Here is a 9,338-nt window from a genome sequence, read left to right as displayed (position 1 = left end):
GTCGATACGGGGTGACCAGTGGTAGAGTTAACAGGGTGACCAGTGGCGGAGAGTCAGCAGGGTGACCAGTGGCGTGGTTCTCTGGAGGGCGCGGTTGGCTGAGTCAGTAACCCGGGCTTAAGTGTGGGATGCCCGGGTACGGATGGAGATCAGGTGGGGGTCCTCCCTGGAGGTCTGGGGGTGCCCTAAGGGGTAGAGGTGGCCGGGGTCTGGTGAGGGGTAGGCGGGGAGAGGGGTGTTGGTCAGGCCGGAGGTGGTGGTTCCCTGGGAAGGCGTGTATCTCCGGTCCCCGGAGGAGTAGGGACTCGGGGCCGGTGTCGTTGGGTAGGTCTCCTGGAGGTCTACCAGGGGCCTGAGTTTGGCGTCGTTTGTCCGTGCTTTGGGTGAGTTGTAGCGGGTTAAGTTTGGGGTCTGTGGGGGTGTACATCTCCGGACCCCGGAGGCGTAGGGACTCGGGGCTGGTGTCGTTGGGTAGGTCTCCTGGAGGTCTACCAGGGGCCTGAGTTTGGCGTCGTTTGTCCGTGCTTTGGGTGAGTTGTAGCGGGTTAAGTTCGGGGTCTGTGGGGGTGCGTATCTCCGGTCCCCGGAGGGTTAGGGACTCGGGGCTGGTGTCGTTGGGTAGGTCTCCTGGAGGTCTACCAGGGGCCTGAGTTTGGCGTCGCTTGTCCGTGCTTTGGGTGAGTTGTAGCGGGTTAAGTTCGGGGTCTGTGGGGGTGCGTATCTCCGGTCCCCGGAGGGTTAGGGACTCGGGGCTGGTGTCGTCGGGTAGGTCTCCTGGAGGTCTACCAGGGGCCTGAGTTTGGCGTCGTTTGTCCGTGCTTTGGGTGAGTTGTAGCGGGTTAAGTTCGGGGTCTGTGGGGGTGTACATCTCCGGACCCCGGTGGCGTAGGGACTCGGGGCTGGTGTCGTTGGGTAGGTCTCCTGGAGGTCTAACAGTGCCCCGAGTCTGGCGGAGCGTGCCCTTGTCTTGGGTGAGTTGTAGCGGGTTCAGTTCGGGGTCTGTGGGGGTGCGTATCTCCGGTCCCCTGAGGGTTAGGGACTCGGGGCCGGTGTCGTTGGGTAGGTCTCCCGGAGGTGTACCAGGGGCCTGAGTTTGGCGTCGTTTGTCCGTGCTTTGGGTGAGTTGTAGCGGGTTAAGTTCGGGGTCTGTGGGGGTGCGTATCTCCGGTCCCCGGAGGGTTAGGGACTCGGGGCTGGTGTCGTTGGGTAGGTCTCCTGGAGGTCTAACAGTGCCCCGAGTTTGGTGGAGTTTGTTCCCGTTTTGGGTGAGCTGTAGCGGGCGAAAGGTCAGGGATTGGGGGGTGCGTATCTCGGGTCCCCGGAGGGTTAGGGACTCGGGGCCGGTGTCGTTGGGTAGGTCTCCCGGAGGTCTACGGGCGCCCCGAGTTTGTTCCCGTTTTGGGTGAGCTGTAGCGGGCGAAAGGTCAGAGATTGGGGGGTGCGTATCTCCGGTCCCCGGAGGAGCAGCGGCTCGTGGCCGGTGTCGTCGGTTAGGTCTCCCGCGGGTCTAACGGGGGCCCGAGTCTGGTGCGGTTCGGCGTCGATTCGGCCGAGTGGTGGCCGGTCAAAGTTTTGGACTTTGGGGCTTTGGGGGGCTCTATCTCCGGCCCCCCGTGGAGTAGGGACTCGTGGCCGGCGTCGTCGGAGAGGGCACGGCGAGGGCTAACGATCGAGCCCGGTTGGGAGCCTCTAGGCCTCTTCTTTCGATTTGGCCCCCGAAACTAAGGGGGTCCCTATCTCGGGCCCCCGGTGGAGCAGCGACTCGTGGCCGGTGTCGTCGGGTAGGGCTCCCGCGGGTCTAACCGGACCCCGAATTTGGTGCGGATCGGCGTCTATCCGGCCGAGTTATAGCCGGTCAAAGCGTGGGGCATGGGGGGTCCCTATCTCCGGCCCCCGGAGGGCTAGGGTCTCGGGGTGGGTGTCGTCGGATAGGGGCCTCGGAGCTCTACGATCGACCCGAGTTTGGTGCGGTTCGGCGTCTATCCGGCCGAGTTATAGCCGGTCAAAGCGTGGGGCCTGGGGGGTCCCTATCTCCGGCCCCCGGAGGGCTAGGGTCTCGGGGTGGGTGTCGTCGGATAGGGGCCGCGGAGGTCTAGGATCGACCCGAGTTTGGTGCGGTTCGGCGTCTATCCGGCCGAGTTATAGCCGGTCAAAGCGTGGGGCCTGGGGGGTCCCTATCTCCGGCCCCCGGAGGGCTAGGGTCTCGGGGTGGGTGTCGTCGGATAGGGGCCGCGGAGGTCTAGGATCGACCCGAGTTTGGTGCGGTTCGGCGTCTATTCGGCCGAGTTATAGCCGGTCAAAGCGTGGGGCCTTGGGGGTCCCTATCTCCGGCCCCCGGAGGGCTAGTGTCTCGGGGTGGGTGTCGTCGGATAGGGGCCGCGGAGCTCTACGATCGACCCGAGTTTGGTGCGGATCGGCCCCGGCGTTCGCGAGTTATAGCCGTTTGAAAAAACGTCCCAAAAAGACGGGTTCAGAACCGAACCGCCCATCCGACGTTCCTCCGGAGACCGGGGCGGCACCCCGTCAGGCCGGGAATGGCGAGCCTCGGGCGGATCGGCCGGCCGCCTCGAGGAGGGTGGAAGTCAGGCACTGGAATCGTTCATCGACTTAGTCATTTTTTCAGGGTTCAGAAGCGTTTAGCCCATCCGCCTTTCCTCCGGGGCAGGGCGCAGCTCCCCGTCAGGCCGGGAAAGGTGAGCCCCGGGCGGATATGCCGGCCGCCTCGGGGAGGGTGGAAGTCAGGCACCGGAATCGATCATCGACTTAGTCATTTTTTCAGGGTCTTTTTCCAGGGCGATCCTCCACCCTGCTCGAGGCTGCCGGCCGATCCGGCCGGGGCTCACCTTTCCCGGCCGGGGTGGGGTAGGGTGCTGGACCCTGGAGGAAAGGCTCAGAGGTCTGGAGGCTCTCACCCGCCATCCTGGCTATATGAAACCCACTCGGGGTGGTTCTCTCGGACCACGCCGCCTATGGTCCTGGGGCCTTTTTGACACGCTCTAGCCCAACTCAAACCTCACGCTGGTGGGTACGGGAGTAGGCTGGGCCCCCCTACCCCGGGCATTGGTGGTTCTCTGTAACTATGTCGGCTATGGTCCTGGGGCCTTTTTGACACGCTCTAGCCCAACTCAAACCTCACGCTGGTGGGTACGGGAGTAGGCTGGGCCCCCCTACTCCGGGCATTGGTGGTTCTCTGTAACGATGTCGGCTATGGTCCTGGGGCCTTTTTGACACGCTCTAGCCCAACTCAAACCTCACGCTGGTGGGTACGGGAGTAGGCTGGGCCCCCCTACTCCGGGCATTGGTGGTTCTCTGTAACTATGTCGGCTATGGTCCTGGGGCCTTTTTGACACGCTCTAGCCCAACTCAAACCTCACGCTGGTGGGTACGGGAGTAGGCTGGGCCCCCCTACTCCGGGCATTGGTGGTTCTCTCCGACTATGTCGCCTATGGTCCTGGGGCCTTTTTGACACGCTCTAGCCCAACTCAAACCTCACGCTGGTGGGTACGGGAGTAGGCTGGGCCCCCCTACCCCGGGCATTGGTGGGTCTCTCCGACTATGTCGGCTATGGTCCGGGGGCCTATTTGACACACTCTAGCCCCAGGCAAACCTCACGCTGGTGGGTACGGGAGTAGGCTGGGCCCCCCTACCCCGGGCATTGGTGGTTCTCTCCGACTATGTCGGCTATGGTCCGGGGGCCTTTTTGACACGCTCTAGCCCAACTCAAACCTCACGCTGGTGGGTACGGGAGTAGGCTGGGCCCCCCTACCCCGGGCATTGGTGGGTCTCTCCGACTATGTCGGCTATGGTCCGGGGGCCTATTTGACACACTCTAGCCCCAGGCAAACCTCACGCTGGTGGGTACGGGAGTAGGCTGGGCCCCCCTACCCCGGGCATTGGTGGTTCTCTCCGACTATGTCGGCTATGGTCCGGGGGCCTATTTGACACACTCTAGCCCCAGGCAAACCTCACGCCGGTGGGTACGGGAGTAGGCTGAGTCCCCCTACTCCGGGCATTGTTGGTTCTCTGTAACTTTGACCGCTGAGGACCAAGGGGCCTTTTTGAGCCACGCGAGGCCCACGTAACCTACACACCGGTGGGTACGGGTGTAGGCTGAGTCCCTCTCTGGTTAAATAGATCACCAGGGAGAGGGGGGTGTCTGTGGGAGGCAGCTGTCCCGGCCTACCCTCACCCTTTTCGGGCTAAGCTCGGCAGGGCAGAGACCCTGGAGGAATCGAGTTCTGGAAAAAAATGGCAAAGTATCAAAATGATTCCCGTGGCGAAGATCCACCCCCCCGGCAGGCACCCGGGCTATCCGGCCTACGCGGCCCTTTTCGGACAAGCGAGGCACGGCAGAGACCCTGGAGGAATCGGGGTCTCCGAAAAACTCAAAGGTTAAAAAAGATTCCGGTGGCAAAGATCCACCCGCCCTCGAGGCGCCCGGGCCGTCCGGGCAGGGTGCCTCTCCACGGGCCACGGGCCCGAACCGAGCCGCGAGCCCGGAGCGAGGGCCGACGGGGTACGAGCCTCTGACCTGCCGTCGTGCCTTCGGCGAAAACGAATTTTTGCGTACTTAGCCTCTGGCGCGGAAAAAAATGCTCAAAAACGACTAAGTCGATAACCAGAGACGGAGGGGGTCTGTGGGAGGCCGCAGCTGTCCCGGCCTACCCGCGCCCTTCTCGGACGTGTTTGGCAGGGCGCAGACCCTGGAAGAAATCGAGCTCTTGAAAAACGGCAAAGTATCAAAATGATTCCTGTGGCAAAGATCCACCCCCCCGGCAGGCACCCGGGCTATGCGGCCTAAGTGGCCCTTTTCGGACAAGCGAGGCAGGGCAGAGACCCTGGAGGAAGTGGGGCCTCCAAAAATGGCAAAGTCTCAAAATGATTCCTGTGGCAGAGAGCCACCCGCCCTCGAGGCGCCTGGGCCGTCCGGGCGGGGCGCCTCTCCCGGGCTCCCAGCGGGGAACGATAACCAGAGACGGAGGGGTGTCTGTGGGAGGCCGCAGCTGTCCCGGCGTACCCTCGCCCTTTCGGGACAAGCGAGGCAGGGCAGAGACCCTGGAGGAAGTGGGGCCTCCGAAAACGGCAAAGTATCAAAATTATTCCTGCGGCCAAGATCCACCCACCCTCGAGGTGCCAGAGCGAGCCGACCTGCGTGGTCCTTTTCGGGTGAGCAAGGCAGGGCAGAGACCCTGGAGGAAGTGGGGCCTCCGAAAATGGCAAAGTATCAAAATTATTCCTGCGGCCAAGATCCACCCACCCTCGAGGTGCCAGAGCGAGCCGACCTGCGTGGTCCTTTTCGGGTGAGCAAGGCAGGGCAGAGACCCTGGAGGAAGTGGGGCCTCCGAAAATGGCAAAGTATCAAAATTATTCCTGCGGCCAAGATCCACCCACCCTCGAGGTGCCAGAGCGAGCCGACCTGCGTGGTCCTTTTCGGGTGAGCAAGGCAGGGCAGAGACCCTGGAGGAAGTGGGGCCTCCGAAAATGGCAAAGTATCAAAATTATTCCTGCGGCCAAGATCCACCCACCCTCGAGGCGCCTGGGCCGTCCGGGCAGGGCGCCTCTCCCGGGGGGTCCCAGCGGGAAACGATAACCAGAGACGGACGGGGGTCTGTGGGAGGCAGCTGTCCCGGCGTACCCTCACCCATTTGGGATAAGCATTGCAGGGCAGAGACCCCTGGAGGAATCCAGCTCTGAAAAAATGGCAAAGTATCAAAATTATTCCTGTGGCAAAGATCCACCCCCCCCCGGCAGGCACCCGGGCTATCCGGCCTAAGTGGCCCTTTTCGGACAAGCGAGGCAGGGCAGAGACCCTGGAGGAAGTGGGGCCTCCAAAAATGGCAAAGTATCAAAATTATTCCTGTGGCAAAGATCCACCCCCCCGGCAGGCACCCGGGCTATCCGGCCTACGTGGCCCTTTTCGGATAAGCGAGGCAGGGCAGAGACCCTGGAGGAAGTGGGGCCTCCAAAAATGGCAAAGTATCAAAATTATTCCTGTGGCAAAGATCCACCCCCCCGGCAGGCACCCGGGCTATCCGGCCTACGTGGCCCTTTTCGGATAAGCGAGGCAGGGCAGAGACCCTGGAGGAATTGCGGTCTCCGAAATGCACAAAGGTTAAAAAAGATTCCGGTGGCAAAGATCCACCCACCCTCGAGGCGCCCGGGCCGTCCGGGCAGGGTGCCTCTCCGCGGGCCACGGGCCCGAACCGAGCCGCGAGCCCGGAGCGAGAGCCGACGGGGTACGGGCCTCTGACCTGCCGTCGTGCCTTTGACGAAAACGAATTTTTGTGTACTTAGTCTCTGGCGCGAAAAAAAATGCCCAAAAACGACTAAGTCGATTACCAGAGAGAGAGAGGGGGGTCTGCGGGAGGCCGCAGGTGTCCCGGCCTACCCGCGCCCTTCTCGGACGTGTTTGGCAGGGCGCAGACCCTGGAGGAAGTGGGGCCTCCAAAAACGGCAAAGTCTCAAAATGATTCCGGTGGCAAAGATCCACCCCCCGGCAGGCACCCGGGTTATCCGGCCTAAGTGGCCCATTTCGGGCAAGCGAGGCAGGGCAGAGACCCTGGAGGAAGTGGAGCCTCCAAAAACGACAAAGTCTCAAAATGATTCCGGTGGCAAAGATCCACCCCCCCGGCAGGCACCCGGGCTATCCGGCCTAAGTGGCCCTTTTCGGACAAGCGAGGCAGGGCAGAGACCCTGGAGGAATTGCGGTCTCCGAAATGCACAAAGGTTAAAAAAGATTCCGGTGGCAAAGATCCACCCGCCCTCGAGGCGCCCGGGCCGTCCGGGCAGGGCGCCTCTCCGCGGGCCGCGGGCCCGAACCGAGCCGCGAGCCCGGAGCGAGAGCCGACGGGGTACGGGCCTCTGACCTGCCGTCGTGCCTTTGGCGAAAACGTTTTTTTGTGGACTTAGTCTCTGGCGCGAAAAAAACCTCGAAAAACGACTAAGTCCAAACTCGGGTTCCGGACAACCCAGATGCCACGCCGGGCCTCGGCCCGGCTTCCCTCCTGACCGATCGGAGCGCACTGCGCGCCAAAAGCGACTAGGGGCCCGCCCGGCCGCCAGCACCCCGGGAACGTCTCTACCGGTGGTGAGGGCGCGTCCGCTATGGGTCGGGTAACCCTAGTGGGGCGATACGAAACAGAAGCGTGGCTCAAAGACCGCCCGGGGAATGCGGACAAGGAGTGCCCCCGCCCAGAGAGGGGATCAGGGGGCCATAGGCGCTACCTCGGTGGAAGACGCGAACCGTGGCGAGGCCTTTGCCTCCATCGGACGCACCGCTCTTGGTTTTAGCGCCTAGCGCGGCCCGCCCTCGGATGGGGACCCGAGAGGGACCCCGACCGGGGGTTAGGACCCGTAGGCGCTTTGACGGACGTTGGCCCATTCAAATAAGTTGCTAGATGACGCATAGGCATTGCGATGGATCGTACGCCTCAATTTGGATCCGTTTTGCCACTTAAGTGGATGGGGAGTTGGCACTTTTACCCTAGGAAGCGTTTAGGGCACCAAATTGCGCAATAGGCACTTTGTGGCCCCCTCCGGGGGCGCCCTTGAGCTGCGCTGAGGGCGGGTCCGACGAAGCGCCTACGTAGCGCCACCTAACTGCCTACCTACTCTTCGTCGAAGTCTTCCTCACGTCCCGCGAACGGCCTATTCGTCCACATAGGCGCCTATTCTTCATTAAATAGTCCACAGAGTGCCTAAAGCGCCACCTAAGCGCCTACTCTTCCTCACGTCCCGCGAACAGCCTATTCGTCCATCTAGGCGCCTATTCTTCATTAAATAGTCCACAGAGTGCCTAAAGCGCCACCTAAGCGCCTACTCTTCCTCACGTCCCACAAACAGCCTATTCGTCCACCTAGGCGCCTATTCTTCATTAAATAGTCCACAGAGTGCCTAAAGCGCCACCTAAGTGACTACCCTTCGCCGTAGTCTTCCTCACGTCCCGCGAACGTCCTATTCGTCCACCTAGGTGCCTATTCTTCATTAAATAGTCCACAGACTGCCTAAAGCGCCACCTAAGCGCCTACTCTTCCTCACGTCCCACGAACAGCCTATTCGTCCACCTAGGCGCCTATTCTTCATTAAATAGTCCACAGAGTGCCTAAAGCGCCACCTAAGTGACTACCCTTCGCCGTAGTCTTCCTCACGTCCCACGAACGGCCTATTCGTCCACCTAGGTGCCTATTCTTCATTAACTAGTCCACAGAGTGCCTAAAGCGCCACCTAAGTGACTACCCTTCGCTGTAGTCTTCCTCACGTCCCACGAACAGCCTATTTGTCCACCTAAGTGCCTATTTTTATGATTATGTCCACGAAGTGCCTAAAGTGCCACCTAACTGCCTACTCTTCGTCGTAGTCTTCCTCTCGTCCCACGAACAGCCTATTTGTCCACCTAAGTGCCTATTTTTCTGATTATGTCCACGAAGTGCCTAAAGTGCCACCTAACTGCCTACTCTTCGTCGTAGTCTTCCTCTCGTCCCACGAACAGCCTATTTGTCCACCTAAGTGCCTATTTTTCTGATTATGTCCACGAAGTGCCTAAAGTGCCACCTAACTGCCTACTCTTCGTCGTAGTCTTCCTCTCGTCCCACGAACAGCCTATTTGTCCACCTAAGTGCCTATTTTTCTGAATATGTCCACGAAGTGCCTAAAGTGCCACCTAACTGCCTACTCTTCGTCGTAGTCTTCCTCTCGTCCCACGAACAGCCTATTTGTCCACCTAAGTGCCTATTTTTCTGAATATGTCCACGAAGTGCCTAAAGTGCCACCTAACTGCCTACTCTTCGTCGTAGTCTTCCTCTCGTCCCACGAACAGCCTATTTGTCCACCTAAGTGCCTATTTTCATCATTATGTCCACAAAGTGCCTAAAGTGCCACCTAACTGCCTACTCTTTGTCGTAGTCTTCCTCTCGTCCCACGAACAGCCTATTTGTCCACCTAAGTGCCTATTTTCATCATTATGTCCACAAAGTGCCTAAAGTGCCACCTAACTGCCTACTCTTCGTCGTAGTCTTCCTCTCGTCCCACGAACAGCCTATTTGTCCACCTAAGTGCCTATTTTCATCATTATGTCCACAAAGTGCCTAAAGTGCCACCTAACTGCCTACTCTTCGTCGTAGTCTTCCTCTCGTCCCACGAACAGCCTATTTGTCCACCTAAGTGCCTATTTTTATGATTATGTCCACGAAGTGCCTAAAGTGACACCTAACTGCCTACTCTTCATCGTAGTCTTCCTCACATCCCACGAAGAGCCTATTCATCCACCTAACAGCTTATTTTTCACCAGTTCGTCCCAGGGGCCCCAAAATTGGCTTACTGATAGCTTAAGGGCCACACTG

Source organism: Garra rufa, chromosome 4 (genome assembly GCF_049309525.1).
Source record: "Garra rufa chromosome 4, GarRuf1.0, whole genome shotgun sequence".
In the NCBI taxonomy this organism is placed as follows: Eukaryota; Metazoa; Chordata; class Actinopteri; order Cypriniformes; family Cyprinidae; genus Garra; species Garra rufa.
The sequence above is the reverse complement of the archived record's forward strand: the minus strand, read 5'-3'. Positions refer to the sequence as shown.